Here is a 19806-nt window from a genome sequence, read left to right on the forward strand (position 1 = left end):
GCGTGAACACCTGCAAAGCTTTTTCTGGCTAAAGCCTCAGCACGAGTGCAAACCAGGAGCTACAAACGGATGAGCATTTTGACGCAAGACCATGATCTGACACAGCACAGGCAGCCCCATCACCTTGCCTGCTCTTTTAATATTCCAATTGCATGGAGCCTTTTGGGTGTGGTGAAGGCAACAAAGGAGTCTTGTCTGGGATTTCCGGTTGGGAAGGAGAGCTTGGCCAGGAAGAGACAGGCAGGAGCAGAATGCCAAGATGATGCTTTTAGAGTCTGGTGATGTTTCGGCTGAGCTCAGGCAAGAGACAGCTCCCCTTTCCATCCCCGTGTCTCTCTACAGTCCCTTCATAGCTCTACAGACACCCTTTTGGGTCTCTACGGATGTCTTTGGGCAGCTGAAACCCATTCCTTAGGAAATGCTTATTTGAGCAAAACCACATCATCATTGCTCATTGGTTTTAACGAGGATGTATGAGCACCTCAGTGCATATGAATCTGTGTACCCATATAGAGAGATGTGAATCATTGTGGGGAGATATCAGAGCACACCCATAGCTGTATCATGAAGTTTATTTAAACACATCTCCCTTTACACAGGAGGAAGGAGATGTCTTTACGTATACATTCACAATGTATGTAATGTACTGTATATGCATTTAGATGTAATAGGTTGTAATTGTAAGAGCGAGTCATAGATATAGTTTTGGTGGAAGTCATCCAGAAGACATTTCTGATGTGTGTGGAAGGGCTGGTGAGGGTGGAAGGGTTGGGTGCGCACAGGGTGGCATGGAGAGGGCTTGTGGGCAGGCGTTGCCCTGCCAAGCCCAGCGCTGGCAATTGCCCAGCAAGAGCTGGTGGAGAGAAAAGGCCAAGGTGGGCACGGCTCCCCGTGCGCTCGCCATGCTGCAGTGCTATCTGGGCTGGCTGCGAGAGCGGCTCTCCGTGGCATACGTTGTGGTGGTGTCCATCTCTTGCACGCGAGGCTTGAGAGGGAAAATGAAAGCATGTTATTTCACCCACGGGCTCCAAGCCCAGTGTGACACAAAGCAGGAAAAAAGGAGAGCAGATGTGGGGCAGGACTGTGTTCTGAGGTGGCCCCTTATTTCTTCTTCGTTCTTCTTTTTACAAGTTCTATATTTTTTTTTCCCAGGTCTCCTCAAAAACTCCATATTTGAAAACATTTCAGGATGTGTGATTACTTCCCCATGTGAGAGTAATTTTGACCGCAGCAGGAGAAATACTGTTAAGAGGGAATTTTTTCTTTTTGAAAATGCAAAGAAAAAAATAATTTCTTGGTAGAAAAAATCTTGTGTTGTTGGAGAATTTTCACCCATAAAGGGGAATGAGGTGTGACAAGATGTGGGCAGGTGGGCACAGAAATATATGTCTTCTTCTGCAAGTGCATCTCTTGGGTCCTCGGTGGGAAGAGCCCCGTGGGACTCCCCAGGCCAAGGCATGGGCAGGGACCCCCACCAGCACAGCCCCTCCCTGGGGGCCCCGCTCCCTCCTCTGGCACCAAAGCTGTGCCACCACTCACCCTGGTGTGTCCAACGTGGGCGATGGTGGAGTCTGTTGGGGGGCAAAAAGCACCTGGTTAGCCCTTGCTTCCCCTGCTGGGTCTGGGTGAGACCCACCCCGCCTTTGATCAGCACATGCCCCGGGCTCAGGACGCAATGCCCTGCCCTCTTTCCCCCACCTTTCACCCCGCTCTGGGCAGCAGAGCACCGTGCCCTTCCACCCGTGCGTGTGGAGCAGGGATGCTGGGGTTTGGCTGCATTTCCCCCACCCCGCGGCATTGTCCCTCTCTGCCCAACCAGCAGACCTGTATCTGCCGCTCTGCGCCCACCTGTGAAACCAAAGTCACCCTGAACATAGACGGAGGCACACGGACCACCTCCCCCTTCCCACACCCACCACACACCCTCCTTTGCTGCAGCCTGTGGTGTCAGAGGGAGCAAGGAGATGTTTTTCCCACCAGCGCCCACCAATGGACCCACATCCTCAGCTGCTGCCCTCTGCTTGGAAGCAGAAATCATGGTGAAGTGAAAATACAGAGGGGGAAAAAGTCCAGAAGAACTAATTCTCCAAGAGGGGTCCATGGGTCACCCGGAGAGAGGAGGTGGTACTCACACTGTATTTCGTTCTCGTCAGTCACTTCAGCCTCATGTCTGGGAAGATGGTGCTGCCTGGAGAGGAGGGGGAAAAGGGGTTGTTGGGTGCATGTCCAGGCTGTGATGACATCATTCGGGTCATTCCCAGGGATGATGCTTTCTAGCATCAGGTCCATGGTTGGAAGGAAGCCCAGGGCAAGCCCTGCTCCTCTCTGCCTCCACCTGAGAGGGATTTTACCCATGGACAAAGACCACTCTGCCCCGTGCAAAGGACTACCCCAGGACCACCACAGGGAAGCTGGAATGCCTCCGTCTCCATCCCCCCAGCCCCACAGCCTGGAGGGATTGCTGCTCACCTTTGGCACCTCTCTCTGCACGCCCCTGCAAGGAAAGGAAAGGGTGAGGGGGAACGCAGAGTTACTGCCCAGCCCTGGCTTTCCCTGCTCTGGGCTGCACCATGGAGATGATGGGTTGAACCTCCACACCTCACTCACAGAGGCACTTTTCCAGCCTCTATTTGGAACTTTCAACCCTGTTTCGTTGAATGATTTCTCCCATGCCCTGAGCAGCTTTGGGCCAAGCTCAAAGAAGAGCAGCCACCGGAGCAGCCCAAGTGTGTGAGCAGAGCTGGCTCCTCTCAGGCCACTTGGGAGACTCCCTTCTCGTGCCCAGAGCACTGGCAGCCAATGTATTCCTGGGAGAGAGGTACATTTCGTCTTCCCCATCTGAGCGTATTTGCTCGCCACTAAGTGATCAAGAAAAGTTTTTGGGGGCTCAGCTTCCCATGAAACAGGGGTAAGGAGCTGCCCATCCTAAAGTGGCATGGTCGCCCAGTAGCAACTCCACATCAGGGCGGCATTTTGGCCCCAGTATGTAGCCTGAGTTTCTCTAATCGCTCACCTTTCTTCACGGCACAGTAGGTGGCTGCAGCCAGGAGGAGGAGGGAGATGGCCGCCACTGCCAGCGTGATGACTGTGGGGAAGGGGTGGACGGGGCGGATGGGTGGATGGGGAGCTGGGAGAGACAGAAGGTGTTGGGGAAGAGGGGGTGTCATGGGGAGAGAAGCCGAGAGCAGGAGGTGCCCTTAGAGCCAGGCCACATCCCACCTGAGGATCCTGCCCGTATGCTGGTGCTGGCAGCCCAGCACCCCTCGGCCTCGTGCTGGGGGACACTGGGTGTGCGGGGAGGGAATCACTCACCTGCGGTCGATGGCTCTGCCTGGGAGCTGGACCCGCTGCCTGCGAGGAGAAAGGCACAGGCTGAGAGTCTCCAGCTCTCCCACATCCTGCCCAGAATCAGCACCTGTGAGGACCCCCTCATCCTCCATCTATTGACAGTCGTGGCAAATCAATGAATGCCTCACACGGCTGTGGCTCTGGATGAGATGTGGCACCACCCCTCTGCCCTTTGCGTGATGCTGGGGCAGGAGAGGAGCAGGATGCTCTCCCGGGACTGGGAGGAGTTGCCCCAGTAGCAAAGACTGGGCTGAACTGCACCCTGACAACAACAGTCCACAATGCCCAGGGCCAAGTCATGGGGCAACACAGGGTCCCCGCCCTAATTTAGGGTCTGTTGGGCTCTGCAGTGGTTCCTGCCCATGCCCAGTGCCACCTCTCACCTCTGACAGCCAGGTGCCGGGGAGCACTGAGGGCAGAGCTCCTCACCCAGTTGCTCTCGTTCCTGTGCTGGTACCCACACATGTACGTTCCTGCGCTCCCCAGGGTGATGTTCAGCAGCACAAAGTAGCTGAGCTGCCCCCGTTGGGCTTTCAGGCTGTACTCCTCCACCCCATCCTTGCAGAAGACGATTCGGGTTGCAGGTGAATCTGTCAGGAGGGAGCACCAGGCCAGAACTGTGTCGCCAGGCTGAGCAGAAGGTAAGTCGAGGCTCAGATGAGGAGCCGGGAGGTGACCTGGAAGGAAGGCAGTGATGCAGGATGCTGCAGGGCAAGGCTTTGTGATGGTGGGGCTGCAAAATGCTCTAGCTCAAGGAGGGCAGAATCTCTCCTCCAAGGGCTTGTACGCATGGAACAAAGCTCCTCTCTTTTCCGTGCCCCACTCCCTGTACCACTGCCTTTTCGGCACCCATCCCTGTGCTCCCCATCACCTGGGGAGCTGCAGATGTCCTGGGCGGTCACACTGGCACCTGCAGTGTGCAGAAGAGAGGGTGTTGGTTAGAGGGGCAGCAACCCGGCTCGCCGGCCTCTCCCAGCCCAGCTCCCCACTGCCGAGTCCCTGCTGGGCAGCACCTTCCCACCCACGCATCTCTAGCATGCGTCTTATCCACCTCTGCTCTCGAAATCACGCCAAGCCGATAATGGGTGGCATTGCTGTTACAGAAGCATCCCCCTGCTACCCCAATCCACTCCAGCGTGGACAAAGTCCATGTTATCACCCAAACATCCTGAGAAAGATTTGAATATTATGCTCTTTCCCAGAGCTGCGTCGCGTCTGGAAGAAGCAATGGTTGTCCTCCCCCCACCCAAGACACTCTGCCCCTCAGCGCTGCACGGCGGCTGCGCACAGCCTTTGCCCACCCTCCCCTGTGCCCAGCACGGGCCCTGGCCTGCCCCGCTCAGCAGCCCTCCCGGCCTCAGCCCCACGCCAAAGCCATGCCCCAACTCACCCAGCAGCAGCAGCAGCAGCAGCAGCAAGGCAGGCCCACAAGGAGACAGCCTGCCCCAGGCCACCTGCCCCAGCATTTTGGGGGGCGCTGCGGCAACAGCCTCTCCTGGAAGCGTCTGCTTTGCTCTCAGCTGGGGACAGCGCTTCCAGAGCTGCCTGGCCCGTGGCTTGCAGCGCGCCTGGGGCTGCTCCTGCTGCATTGCTGTGGCTAGCAGAGCCTTCCCCACAGCCGGAGGCTGTGACCAACTGAGCGGGGGCCCTGCCTCAGCCCCCACTGCGCACGCTGCGCCTGCAGAGTCCCCGCCTGCATTTCCGGACACTCAGAGAGCGCATCACGAGGGGTGTTTGCCTGTGCCTGGGGAGGAATATCCTCCCTGCCAAGGCCTCCTGCCCCTTGTCCCCCACCCTGCTTTGCATCCTCGGGGTCACAGCTACCCCGCCTGCTCATGGCCTGGGCTGTGCAAACAGCATCAGCCCCTCTCACACACCATTGTGTCTCGGCCCAGTGGTAAGAGCCGTTTGTGTCTGAAGTTTAAGACTGCGTGCGTGGACCCTTGATCGCGGGGTGTGTGTTGGGGACTGATGATGTGTAGAGCCCACCCTCATTTGCCTGGAGCCAGAAACCCGCCTGGGTTTTTTTCCTGGCTGAGTTCTTCAGCCCAGTCCCCCTGCACCACCCATGGGTGGGTGTGGGCTAAAGAAGGGCAGGATCGACCACCCCTTGGACATGAGTTTTCATTGATGGCCTCTGCCACCCTCAGATCAGCACTTTGCCAAGACACATGTGCCAGGCTGATGACAGCAGGGAGGGAAAACCTGGCAGCACCAGGTGCAGGGGACAGCAGTTCCCTTCCAGGACACGTGGACCCACCAGCCAGGAGGAAAGCAGCTCTCCCAGCTCTCTTCAGAGGAGACACTCAAAGACAGAGGAGACGCATCAACTGTGCACTTCCGGACAAACCCTTTATATCTCTCCAACCCCAGTTTGTGGGAAACACTGGAGATGGCGGAGCTGGAGAGCGTGGCTGTCTGAGGCTGCAGCCATCCAAGTCTCCTTCTGTGTCCTCCTGGGCTGCAGGCATTCACCTGGCAATGCAGATGCTGCTTTCTGTGAGCAGGAGGGACATCTGCAGGGATGAAAGACACCTGGGATGGTGGGAGGTTCAACTGGCTTTCATGTGAAGAGAGAGCAGGGGCAGAGCAAAGGAGAGCAGAGCAATGGTGGTATCCCCTCCAATTGGCCTGACCCCAACTGGCAGCCCAGGGCCGGCATGGCTCAGGTCCAGTTATGGTGGAGAGGAGTGGAGACTGCAGGGAGCGCAGGGCAGTGAGGGCATCAGAGGTCAGTGGGGACAGGGGTGTCTCCAGGCTGGCTGGCCCCTCTGGTTCAGTGGCTGCATCTCTCCAGGGTGAGGGTGCTGAGGGGGTGGGTGCCAGGAGGAGCAGGTTGCTCCCCCACCAGCAGAGATGCCCCAGGGAATGCGACACGTGAGACATGCAGCCACCTTTAACTGCACCTCATCCACACAGGGTGTCCACAGTGTGGCATGGTGCTTGAGAAGAGGTAATTTGGGTGCTGGCACTGCAAACTTCCCTGGCTGTGCTGAAAATGCCTTCCGAAGCAGGGTGGAAAGAAGCAACCTGTCTTCTTCATCAGCCAGGACAGAACACAGCCAGCTGGGCTCATAGCCATGCAAAGAGCTGCTCCAGTCTCCAGACCTCCAGCCCTATGCCATCCCCCACCTATTTTCGTCTCCTGGCTTCCAGATTTGCAGCTGCTGGCGACACAGATCTTTCTGAAGGAGCGGTTGGGCTGGTGTGTAAGAGTGAGAGGGAAATCTCATTTCTAAAAATAACAGCGACTGCTGTGCACACAGAGGAGTGGTGTGGCCAAGCGCACATGTCTGAGCATGCAGAGTGAGCAGGAGATGAACACCTTGCTGCTGAGAGAGCTGCTGTGGGAAAGGAAGGGATTTTTTTAGAGCACTATTACTCTGAGCCCAGCAGCTGCAGCGAGGAGCAGTGTCTGGGCTGAGCTGAGATGGTGCTGAGCTCGGCTGAGACAATTGTACATGGAAGGTTTAACTTTTCTCTAAGGGGAAGTCCCGAAATCCAGGTCCCTGATGACTTGTTGAAAAGCCATGAGCTTTCATTTGCACTCATGTCTTCTCCTATGCAGATCCACTTGACCATGTGCAATGCACAGCGAAAAGCCTGGTACAGCACATTGCATTGTGGCTTATCAGTTGCTGCTGTTGATCTCCATGAGCCAAGAAACTCAGTCCTGGAGGCTATCCTGGAGGCTTGGCCATCATGCCTGCTCTCCAGTGGCTACGCCTGCATAAAACCCTCTTGCAGATGCTCTTCCTCTGCTGCCCTCCTAGTTGCCAGGCTCCTAACATAGACAGTTGCGTCTTCCCAGACCCACCAGTCCACTCTACTTGCAGAGTGAGATGTGTAGTGGTGGGGTGGGAAAGGACCCATGGGGAAAGTGGTACCAGACGTGTGTTTTGCAAGGCAGAGAGTGAGGCAGAGGCTGCTTCTTGGCAGCCCTCAGATCCCAATGGCAGAAGATGACCTCAGGCTGTGCAGCCAACGCACAGCAGGAGAACGAGCCAGGACAGGCACAAAGAAAAGCCTGAGATGATGTGCAGGGGACAGCAGGGGACCTCCAATAGGCTCCTCTTTGTGGGACGGCGCCTCTGGCCACATGTGGGTTGTTCCCAGGCGCAGCAAAGCCCAGAGCAGACAGCTCTTGTGCAGCGCTCTCAGCTGCTCAGAAAGCAGAGCCTGCCAGCTGCGGGCAGGCAGGGATGGGCAAGGGGCCGGCGCGGAGGGCAGGTTGGGCGCCCGTGCTGCATCTGCCCAGCATGGCCTTGCTGCTGTTGGGTGAGTGGGAGCCGGGCACGTCTGCGGGACGGGGATGGGGCTGCCAGGCTTTGGGAGCAGGGCATGGGGACTTGGCTTGGTGGAGAGCTGAGAGAAATGAGAGGAGGAGTTGCAAAGAAGATGTAGTGCATTCCGTTGTGCAAAGATGTGTGCACAGTTGTGTCTGACCTTGATTTTTATGCCCAGAAGCTGTGCGAGGAACACCTCTCGGGGTACTTCCCCAGCTTCAAGAGACCACTGGCTCCATGGTGCTTTTAGCAGACTCAAATAATGTATTCACATCCTCTATGTTTCACCAAAACGGTGGATGTATGTGTCCTATCTAACCGCTTTTTTGTTTCCTTTTTTTTTTTAAACTGAATTACTGCTCATGTTCTGTATGGGGCTCCCAGAGAAACGGTCTTATGGGACATGGACATTGGGACGATGGAGCGAGAGAGCTTAGTCCTTTTTATTGTACTGAATTGAAATGAAAATTCCTTTCCTGGTGGTGATGACAACTGTCACGTTGGGCCCAAAGAAGCTTTCTGCCTGCGGTGCTCTGTGAGGGGTGCAGAGGGAGAGGTGGCACTTGGGACATTGGGTGGCTCTTCATTGGGGGCCCTTCAGTGCCGACATGTAGACCTCTGAAATGGGTAAGGAGAGGGAGAGCTCGGAGACAAAAGCACAAAGAGAGCTGTTGAAAGTGGGGAGAGCTCAGAAGAGGTGCCCTGCCTGATACGGTGAGGCTGTGGGGCCGTGGGTGAGACAGGGTCACCCACTTGCAACCACAATCCCACCAAAACTGGGCTCAGGGAATTGTCAAAAAAAGACTGAGGAGTTGCTTCATGGACACTCAAAGGTGCACAGCAAGGGCTCAGCAGAGGGGACCAGGTCACTGTCAGCTGGATGAGCCGTGTCACGGTCCATCTAACTAAACCCTCTCTGCCCTATGGCGCAGGTGCCAGTGTGACCGCCCAGGACATCTGCAGCTCCTCAGGGGATGGTGAGCACAGGGATGGGTTCAGAAATGGAGGTGGGCAGAGGGTGGAGAGGGGTTTTGTTGCCCAGATACAAACTCTTGGAGGAGAGATTCTGCCCTCTCTGAGCCGGGCTGTTTTGCAGCCCCGCCATGAGGAACACTTGCCCACAGCATCCCTGCATCGCTACCTTCCAGGGGACCTCCCGGCTCCTCATCTCACCCTCAATTTATCATATGCTCACCCTGGCGACACAGTTCTGGCCTGGTGCCTCTTCCTGACGGGGTCACCTGCAACACGAATCATCTTCTGCAAGGATGGGGTGGAGGAGTACAGCCTGAAAGCCCAACGGGGACAGCTCAGCTACTCTGTGCTGCTGAACATCACTTTGGAGAGCGCAGGGATGTACACTTGTGGGTACCAGCACAGGAACGAGAGCAACTGGGTGAGGAGCTCTGCCCTCAGTGCCCCCCAGCATCTGGCTGTCACAGGTGAGACACAGCACGGTGGTGTGAGCAGAAGGGACGGGGCACTTGCCACCATGTTGTGCTGCAGAGGACAGAGCTGTGTTGTGGGGCAGGCAGGGCATCGCACTGGTGTCCTTCCCCACTCAGAGTCTTTCCTCCACTGATGGATGCTCCAGAGAGAGATGCCCTCCTCAGGGGTGCCCCTCTCCCTCCAGCCCACACCTCTGCTGCAGACGTGGGACTCGGCAGAGCCCCGGATCACAAAGCCAAGGCTGGGGCTGCCGACGGAGCCTGGGCTGTGCCAGGGATGCTCCAAGCTGTGTGTCCCCTTTCTCTGAGAGCCGACATCAAGGAAAATGGGGAGATTTGCATGAGCTGGGGGTTTCCCTGGGAGTGTCATGAAATTGGACATGAGCTGGGGGTCTTGTCCATGTCTGGGATGGTGCCAGCACAGGACAATGGCACTCCCAAGGTCTGCATTTCTCTGGCAGGCACAAGTCCCTCGCCGGGAACAGTGCTCCCGCCCACAGGTGAGCCATTGCTTGTGAGCCCTTCCTACCACGTCCTTCCTTCAGGACTTGTCTTGTTCTCGTTGTGACCCTCCTCTCTTCCAGGACCAGCCGTTCCCCTCTGGGTCTGGATCCTGCGCTCTGCCCTCACCCTGCTCCTCCTCACTTCCGCCCCCATTATCACCCTCATCCTGGAGACTTGCAGCCACTGTGCCACTGCCGATGGTCAGCCTGGAGACGTCCCCATCCCCACTGCCCTCTGATGTCCCTTGCTGTCCCAGGCTCCCTGCTGTCCTCACTGCAGCCTCCGACAAAGATGCTTTCCAGGTCCTGCGTCCCTCCAGCACTTCCCATCCACCATGTTGTGGTGGCAGGAAAGCGCACGGAACCACTGAATTTGTGGAGTTGGAAGGGACCTCTAGAGATCATCTAGTCTTACTCCCCTGCCTCCCCTAAAGCAGGATTGCCCAGAGCACATTCCTCAGGACTGCATGCAGGCGGGTCTTGAAAATCTCCAGAGAAGGGGACTCCACCACCTCCCTGGGCAGCCTGTGCCAGTGCTCTGTCACCCTCACCATAAAGAAGTTTGTCTTTGTATTTGAACGGAACTTCCTATGTTCCAACTTGTGTTCATTGCCCCTCCTCCTGTCACTGGGAACCACTGGAAAGAGCCTGGCTCCATCCTCCTTCAACCCACCCTTTAGATACGTGTACACAATAATAAGGTCTCCCCTCAGCCTTCTCTTCTCCAGGCTAAAGAGTCCCAGCTCTCTCGGCCTTTCCTCAGAAGGGAGATGCTCCAATCCCTGAGTCATCTTTACTGCCCTACGCTGGACTTGGTCCAGCAGTTCCCCGTCTCTCTTGCATTGGGGAGCCCAGAACTGGACACAGTATTCCAGTTGTGGCCTCACCAGTGCAGAGTAGAGGGGGAGAATGACCTCCCTCGACCTACCGGCCACGCTCTTCCCTATGCAGCCCAGGATTCCATTGGCCTTCATGGCAACAAGGGCACATTGCTGGGCAGGTCATTGGGCAGCGGCCGAATGGTTATGACGCCCCGTGCAAAAGCACCTTGTTTGGCAGAGGGTCTGTGGGAGGCGAGATATAAAGGATTTGTTGAGAAGTGGAGAGCTGATGCGTCTCCTCTGTCTTTGAGTGACTCCTCTGAAGAGAGCAGGGAGAGCTCCTTTCCTCCTGGCTGGTGGGACCATGTGTCCCAGGACAGAGCTGCCATCCCCTCCGTCTGGTGCTGCGAGGGTTTCCCTCCCTGCTGGCATCAGCCTGGCACATGTGTCCTGGTAAAGTGCCAAAGTGAGGGTGCCACAGCCCATTGTCCATGGGGTCCAAGGGGCGGTGCATCCCGCCTGCCTGAAGCCCACACACCCCCATCTCTGGGAAAGGGGGAATAAGATGAAAACCTCCCCTGCGAGACAGGACTGAGAGTGTCCAGCTGTGCGAGAGATGCAGATGGGGTCTCGGCATCAGCAGCCCCCACGTGAACCTCAGGCAACCTTCCCCAAGCAGAGTCTCAAGTCTCCCACACCAACGCCTCTCATCACTGGCCCAGGAACAAAGTGTCTCCCCCGTGTGCAACAGCAGACGCCGGACTGCGGGCCCTTGGTGTGCCCCAGGGAGCTCAGGGGCAAGCTTGGGTGGAGGCAGGAGAGGAGCACCTTGGCTGGGAAGCACAAGGCAGCACGGCTCCATGGTGAGGCAAGGGGAAGGAGGGTGGGAGCCAATTGCACAGCCAGATGCTCAGAGGCAGAGCTGGAGGTGATCATAGAAACATAGAATCATAACATGGTTTAGGTTGGAAGGGACCTTGAAGATCAGCAAGTTCCACCCCGCTGCTAGAGGCAGGGACACCTCCAACATTGCTCAAAGCCCCGTCCAACCTGGCCTTGAACACCACCAGGGATGGGGCAGCAACAGCTTCTCTGGGCAACCTCTTCCAGGGCCACACGAGTCTCAAAGTGAAAAATTGTCTACCTCACACACAGCTCGGTGTCATCGGCAAACGTGCTGAGGGTGCACTGGATCTCATGTCCATGTCACCAAGAAAGGTGTTGAACAGCACAGGTCCCAGTACCAACCCCTGAGGAATGCCACTCATCACTGGTTTCCACTTGGACATTGAACCCTTGAATGCAACTCTTTGCATGCGCCCATCCAGCCAGTTCTTTATCCATGGAGTGGTCCATTTGTCGAATCCATGTCTCTTCCATTTAGAGACCAAGATGTTGTGTGGGACAGTGTCACACTCTTTGCACAAGTCCAGGTAGATGACATCAGTTGCTCTTCCCTTGTCCACTGCTGCTGTGACCCCTTTGTAGAAGGCCACCAAATTTGTCAGGCATGACTTGCCCTTGGTGAAGCCATGGTGGCTGCTACCAATCACCTCCTTAGTTTCCACGTGCCGTAGCGGAGTTTCCAGGAGGATCTGCTCCATGATGCTGTCTGGCAGAGAGGTGAGACTGACCGGCGTGTACTTCCCCGGGTCTTCCTTATTTCCCTTTTCAAAAATAGGGGTTCTCTTTCCCCTTTTCCAGTCGGCAGGAACCTCACCAGACTGCCACGACTTCTCAAATATCATGGCAGGTGGCTTAGCAAGTTCCTCTGCCAGTTCCCTCAGGACACGCAGATGTATCTCGTCAGGTCCCATGGACTTGTGCCCCTTCAGGTTCCTCAGGTGGTCTGGTGCTCAATCTTCACCTACCTACTCCACCAACTCAGAGGACTAAGGAAGTCTTCTGTGCCTCTCTATCACACAGCTCATCTTCTTATACACTCTCTATCACCACGTTTGTGATGATGAAACAGCAGAGAGGAAGTGAAAATTAAACTCACGCGGTAATTGGTTACATCTACAGCTCCAATCTGACTTTCTGCTATTTGAAACTTGTGGTTTCAGATGTGAGGTCGTCTGTACAGAATCACAGAAGCACAGACTAGCTGAGGTTGGAAGAGACCTCCAAAGGTCGTCTCGTCTAACCCCCTGCTCAGCAGGGCCACCTGGAGCCTGTTGTCCAGGGCCCTGTCCAGAGCGCTTTGGAAGAGTTTCAGGGATGGAAACTGCACAGCCTCCCCGAGGAACAATGTCTGTAAGGCTCCGGGACCAGTTTGGAGCCCAACGTCCTTGCTACATTGGACTAGACGAGCTCCAGAGGTCCCTTCCGACCTAAATTATTTTGTGTTTCTTGGTTTTGCTGGTTTTGGTTTTCTCCTTACTGCTACAGGCTAAAGAGGAGAATGTGAATAAAAATGAGAAGCCATTGCCTCTTGCCAGTGCATTTTTACCATAATCAATGTCATGCCACAGTTTGTCAAGACTATGAGAGCTGAAACCAAGTTCCAACTGTACTTCTACAGACTGAGACCGCAAAATAGAGGTACTCAATTATACAAATTAAAGGACTGCGGATAGTGCGTAAATCTGAAAACAAAGTTTTTCAAGACAATGGGAAGCTGAGTGGGACGCAATGAGAGATATAATAAATAAAATAAAGTCACGCTGTGCCCATATACCCGGGATGTAAAACGGGATTTGCTCATCCAGCTGGAAATGGCTTGTAGACAGGTTAGGGAATCCTGCTCCAATGTTAATTTAGCTGATAAAAGCCACAGTAACAATTACTCACCATGAGCATTCCTGACCTCTGAACTCAGACTATTAATAAGCAGCTCTTTTGCCTTGAGGGAAAGGACGTACGTTATCAGTACATGTGAGGAAGTGGTCTAAAACGGCCGTGTAGGGTTAGTTATCAGATGGGAGATCTCTGCACTAGCTGAAGATATAAAAAGCCAGGGCTGTCTCTGATGAAGGTTCTCATAATTGCTTTCAGGTTTTGATGGTCATTGCTCTGAACAGTGTCTGCACTCTGGTTTGCACCACCGCTTTTGCTCTCTGTTCCTCTATGCCGCGCAATAACTAATTAGCCACCGGGCTCTGAAGTGTGTCCGTTTCGTGCCCCAAGGATGGGCGCAGGCTGCCCCAAATCTGGCTTTCTTCTCCCAGGGCAATCACCACAGGGTGCTCCTGCAGACCTGGCCTCTCATGTGCCACCTGCCACACACGGGTGCATCATCTGCAGCTCCAGGCTATGCAGTATCTGCAGCTGTCTCCACTTACATACACTCAACCACCCAACAGGGGGACACAACAGGGCCTCCTCTCCTTCTCAGTAACCAGCGTCCTGCCTTCGCCTTGGAGGTCCAAATGGAGCACTGCAGGAGCAAAGCACCAAAAAAGTCAGGCTTGATAGGAGAGTGTTCAAGGGTGAGTTCCTGGGCAGTGGACCGCTGCTTATGGTGCCCCTTGAAAGAGGTGTCTTGGTGGGAAGAGTGTCAGTAGGAGACAAGGTTGATGTGTTGGGTGAGTTTTCCAAAACGGTGACTTGTAGACACTTCCTTGTTGAAATGCAAGTGCTGGAGGTCACCCCGCTTAAGCCTCATTTTTTTGAGACTGTGTTTCATTCCTCTCACATCAACCCATGGCCTTTGCCATCAACTCCATCTGTCACTCCCTCACAGCACTGCCACAGAGACTCCCCTCCACCTACCGCCATCATCCTCAGTTTAAAGCCCTCCTTATGGGCTCAGACATCCCATAGGCAAAAGCAGCTTTGCCCTGCTTGGAGCGGTGGGTCCCATCACTCCCCAGTGGACGCTCATCTGCAAATAGGGTTCATTGCTCATAGCCACAGAACCCTGCTGCCCAAACCACCTTCACAGCCCATTGACCGATGATATCAGTACCTTCCTCCTCACACCCTTGCACACCTCGACAGCAGGATTGAGGAGAACACCAACTGGGACCCGTGCCCTTGACTACCACGGCCAGAACTCTGCAGCAAATTTTGACTCTGCCCAGGTTTCCCCTGGAGGATGACATCCACATTGAAGGAGAGCTGGGAGCAGCAGTCAGAAAAAAGAAAAGAAGAGTGGGGGAGAAGGGTCAGGAGGGTTTGGCAGGGAGGATGCTGCTCTGGAGGCAAACACGGCTCGTGCTCCAGTATCTAAGTGTCCGGAAATGCAGGCGGGGACTCTGCAGGCGCAGCGTGCGCAGTGGGGGCTGAGGCAGGGCCCCCGCTCAGTTGGTCACAGCCTCCGGCTGTGGGGAAGGCTCTGCTAGCCACAGCAATGCAGCAGGAGCAGCCCCAGGCGCGCTGCAAGCCACGGGCCAGGCAGCTCTGGAAGCGCTGTCCCCAGCTGAGAGCAAAGCAGATGCTTCCAGGAGAGGCTGTTGCCGCAGCGCCCCCCAAAATGCTGGGGCAGGTGGCCTGGGGCAGGCTGTCTCCTTGTGGGCCTGCCTTGCTGCTGCTGCTGCTGCTGCTGGGTGAGTTGGGGCATGGCTTTGGCGTGGGGCTGAGGCCGGGAGGGCTGCTGAGCGGGGCAGGCCAGGGCCCGTGCTGGGCACAGGGGAGGGTGGGCAAAGGCTGTGCGCAGCCGCCGTGCAGCGCTGAGGGGCAGAGTGTCTTGGGTGGGGGCAGGAAGACCGTTGCTTCATCCAGCTCTGGCAGGGCTCTGACTAGAGCAGGTATTCCTCCAACACCTTAAGGGGATTTGGGTGTTAGCAGGAGACTGGGCAGATGCCGGAGTGCTTTAGGGAGCTGAGGCATCCACCTGTTACAGCAACCCCATGGAAAAGGGGCTCGGGTTTTGAAGCAGGGAGGCTGAAGAAACGCATGGTGGAGACACATGTGTTGAGAAGCTGCCGACCCAGCAAGGAGTCAGTCGTGGTGACCTGGGCAGGGGCATGTAGATGAGCTGCGTCCATGCCCCCCTAACCAAAACCCTGTCATCTCCACGCTGCAGGTGCCAGTGTGACTGCCCAGGATATCTGCAGCTCCTCAGTTGCTGGTGAGCACAGGGATGGGCCAGACAAGGGAGGTGTGCATGGGTGGAGATGGGATGGGAGAGACGGGTGTTCCTCATGGATGAAGCTTCTGAAAGGAGAGTCTTCCCCTCCCACATCCAAGGTGTTTTGCAGCCCCCACAAGAGTATCTTTGGGGGCGGGGCATCCCGTGCCATCTCTCCAGGTGACCTACCACCTCCTGACCTCTTCCTGAACACCTCCAACGCTCAGGAGGGAGAAAAGATTCTGGTTTGCTGTTCCATTCACCAGCACTCTCCTGCTAGCCAAATCGTCTTCTGCAAGGACGGGGTGGAGGAGTTCAGCCTGGAAGCCAAATCAGGAGAGCTGACATACTCCGTTCTCTTGATCATATCCACGGTGATTGTGGGAACATACAGGTGTGCATACCAGCACAAGACTGAGTTCAGCCCAGTGAGGAACTCTGCCCTCAGCGCTCCCCAGTTCCTGATTCTCACAGGTGGGACGTGGTGCATAGACCCCAGATGACAGTGAGGATCCTGCTGTGCCCCATAGCGTGTCCCTGTGTAGCTATGACACTGGGAGTCAGCGTGCAGTGAAACTCAGCCTTCTTTACTTCGGCAACTCCTCCCAGTCCCGGGAGAGCATCCTGCTCCTCTCCTGCCCCCAGCATCACGCAAAGGGCAGAGGGGTGGTGCCACATCTCATCCAGAGCCACAGCCGTGCGAGGCATTCATTGATTTGTCACGCCGGTCGATAGATGGAGGATGAGGGGGTCCCCACAGGTGCTGAGTCTGGGCAGGACGTGGGAGAGCTGGAGACTCTCAGCCTGTGCCTTTCTTCTCGCAGGCAGTGGGTCCAGCTCCCAGGCAGAGCCATCGACCGCAGGTGAGTGATTCCCTCCCCGCACACCCAGTGTCCCCCAGCACGAGGCCGAGGGGTGCTGGGCTGCTGGCACCAGCATACGGGCAGGATCCTCAGGCGGGATGTGGCCTGGCTCTAAGGGCACCTCCTGCTCTCGGCTTCCTCTCCCCATGACACCCCCTCTTCCACAACACCTTCTCTCTCTCCCAGCTCCCTATCGTCGCCTCGTCCACCCCTTCCCCACAAGCATCGCGCTGGCAGTGGCGGCCGTCTCCCTCCTCCTCCTGGCTGCAGCCACCTACTGTGCCGCAAAGAAAGGTGAGCGATTTGGGAAACTGAGGGTAAACAGTGGGGCCAAAATGCCACCCTGATGTGGGGTTGCTACTGGGCGACCAATGCCACTTTAGGATGGGCAGCTCCTTACCCCTGTTTCGTGGGAAGCTGAGCCCCCAAAAACTTTTCTTGATCACTTAGTGGCGAGCAAATATGCTCAGATGAGGAAGACGAAATGTACCTCTCTCCCAGGAATACATTGGCTGCCAGTGCTCTGGGCACGAGAAGGGAGTCTCCCAAGTGGCCTGAGAGGAGCCAGCTCTGCTCACACACTTGGGCTCGTCCGGTGGCTGCTCTTCTTTGAGCTTGGCCCAAAGCTCCTCAGAGCATGGGAGAAATCAGTCTACGAAACAGGGTTAAAAGTTCCAAATAGAGGCTGGAAAAGTGCCTCCCTGAGTGAGGTGTGGAGGTTCAGCCCATCATCTCCATGGTGCAGCCCAGAGCAGGGAAAGCCAGGGCTGGGCAGTAACTCTGCGCTCCCGCCTCACCCTTTCCTTTCCTTGCAGGGGCGTGCAGAGAGAGGTGCCAAAGGTGAGCAGCAATCCCTCCAGGCTGTGGGGCTGGGGGGGATGAAGAGGGAGGCATTCCAGCATCCCTGTGGTGGTCCTGGGGTTGTCCTTTGCACGGGGCAGAGTGGTCTTTGTCCATGGGTAAAATCCTCCTCGGGTGGAGGCAGAGAGGAGCAGGGCTTGCCCTGGGCTTCCTTCCAGCCATGGACCTGATGCTAGAAAGCATCATCCCCGGGAATGACCCGAATGATGTCATCACAGCCTGGACATGCACCCAACAACCCTTTTCCCCCTCCTCTCCCGGCAGCACCAACTTCCCAGACATGAGGCTGAAGTGACTGACGAGAACGAAATACAGTGTGAGTACCACCTCCTCTCTCCGGGTGACCCATGGACCCCTCTTGGAAAATTAGTTTTTCTGGACTGTTTTCCCCCTCTGTATTTTCACTTCACCATGATTTCTGCTATCAAGCAGAGGGCAGCAGCTGAGGATGTGGGTCCATTGGTGAGGGCTGGTGGGGAAAACATCTCCTTGCTCCCTCTGACACCACAGGCTGCAGCAAAGAGGGGGTGTGGTGTGTGGGGTAAGGGGGAGGTGGTCTGTGTCTATGTTCAGGGTGACTTTGGTTTCACAGGTGGGCGCAGAGCAGCAGATACAGGTCTGCTGGTTGGGCAGAGAGGGACAATGCCGCGGGGTGGGGGAAATGCAGCCAAACCCCAGCATCCCTGCTCCACACGCACGGGTGGAAGGGCACGGTGCTCTGCTGCCCAGAGCGGGGTGAAAGGTGGGGGAAAGAGGGCAGGGCATTGCGTCCTGAGCCCGGGGCATGTGCTGATCAAAGGCGGGGTGGGTCTCACCCAGACCCAGCAGGGGAAGCAAGGGCTAACCAGGTGCTTTTTGCCCCCCAACAGACTCCACCATCGCCCACGTTGGACGCACCAGGGTGAGTGGTGGCACAGCTTTGGTGCCAGAGGTGGGAGCGGGACCCCAGGGAGGGGCTGTGCTGGTGGGGGTCCCTGCCCATGCCTTGGCCTGGGGAGTCCCACGGGGCTCTTCCCACCAGGAACCCAACCGATGCACTTGCAGAAGAAGACATTTGTTTCTGTGCCCACCTGCCCACATCTTGCCACACCTCATTCCCCTTTATGGGTGACAATTCTCCAAAAACACAAGATTTTTTCTACCAAGAAATTTGTTTTTTCTTTCCATTTTCAAAAAGAAAAAGTTCCCTCTTAACAGTATTTCAGCTGCTGCGGTCAAAATTACTCTCACAAGGGAAGAAATCACAGATCCTTAAATGTTTTCAAATATGGAGGTTTTGAGGAGACCTGGGAAAAAAAAAGAACTTGTAAAAAGAAGAACGAAGAAGAAATAAGTGGCCACCTCAGAACACAGTCCTGCCCCACATCTGCTCTCCTTTTTCCTGCCTTGTGGCACACTGGGCTTGGAGCTTGCGGGTGAAATAACATGCTTTCATTTTCCCTCTCAAGCCTCGCGTGCAAGAGATGGACACCACCACAACGTATGCCACGGAGAGCCGCTCTCGCAGCCAGCCCAGATAGCGCTGCAGCATGGCGAGCGCACGGGGAGCCGTGCCCACCTTGGCCTTTTCTCTCCACCAGCTCTTGCTGGGCAATTGCCAGCGCTGGGCTTGGCAGGGCAACGCCTGCCCACAAGCCCTCTCCATGCCACCCTGTGCGCACCCAACCCTTCCACCCTCACCAGCCCTTCCACACACATCAGAAATGTCTTCTGGATGACTTCCACCAAAACTATATATATGACTCGCACTTACAATTACAACCTATTACATCTAAATGCATATACAGTACATTACATACATTGTGAATGTATACGTAAAGACATCTCCTTCCTCCTGTGTTAAGGAAGATGTGATTAAATAAACTTCATGATACAGCTATGGGTGTGCTGTGATATCTCCCCACAATGATTCACATCTCTACAAACAGGTACACAGATGCATATGCACTGAGTTGCTCATACATCCTTGTTAAAACCTATGAGCAATGATGATGTGCTTTTGCTCAAATGAACAATACACTTTTATGAATTTGTATCCTCAATTATATCTCTGTCTTACACAGTCCCCTAAGGAATGGGTTTCAGCTGCCCAAAGACATCCTTAGAGACCCAAAGGGGTGTCTGTAGAGCTATGAAGGGACTGTAGAGAGACACGGGGATGGAAAGGGGAGCTGTCTCTTGCCTGAGCTCAGCCGAAACATCACCAGACTCTCAAAGTTTCATCTTGGCATTCTGTTCCTGCCTGTCTCTTCCTGGCCAAGCTCTCCTTCCCAAACGGAAATCCCAGACAAGACTCCTTTGTTGCCTTCAACAGACCCAAAAGGCTCCATGCAATTGGAATATTAAAAGAGCAGGCAAGGTGATGGGGCCGCCTGTGCTGTGTCAGATCATGGTCTTGCGTCATAATTCTCATCCGTTCGTAGCTCCTGGTTTGCATTTGTGGTGAGGGTATAAGTAGGAACAGCTTTGCAGGTTTCCACGCTGGCTGGATTTTTATGTCCCGGTTTGACCCCCATGAACCAGGTTTCGGTCACAAAGCCTGCAGGCAGAGAGACAGCCTCTCCTGGAGGGAGTGCACCTCCAGACGAGGGCAATGAAGATGATCAGAGGGCTGCAGCAGCTCTCTTATGAGGACAGGCTGAGAGAGTTGGGGTTGTTCAGC

Source organism: Vanellus vanellus, assembly GCF_965231255.1.
Source record: "Vanellus vanellus genome assembly, chromosome: 29".
In the NCBI taxonomy this organism is placed as follows: domain Eukaryota; kingdom Metazoa; phylum Chordata; class Aves; order Charadriiformes; family Charadriidae; genus Vanellus; species Vanellus vanellus.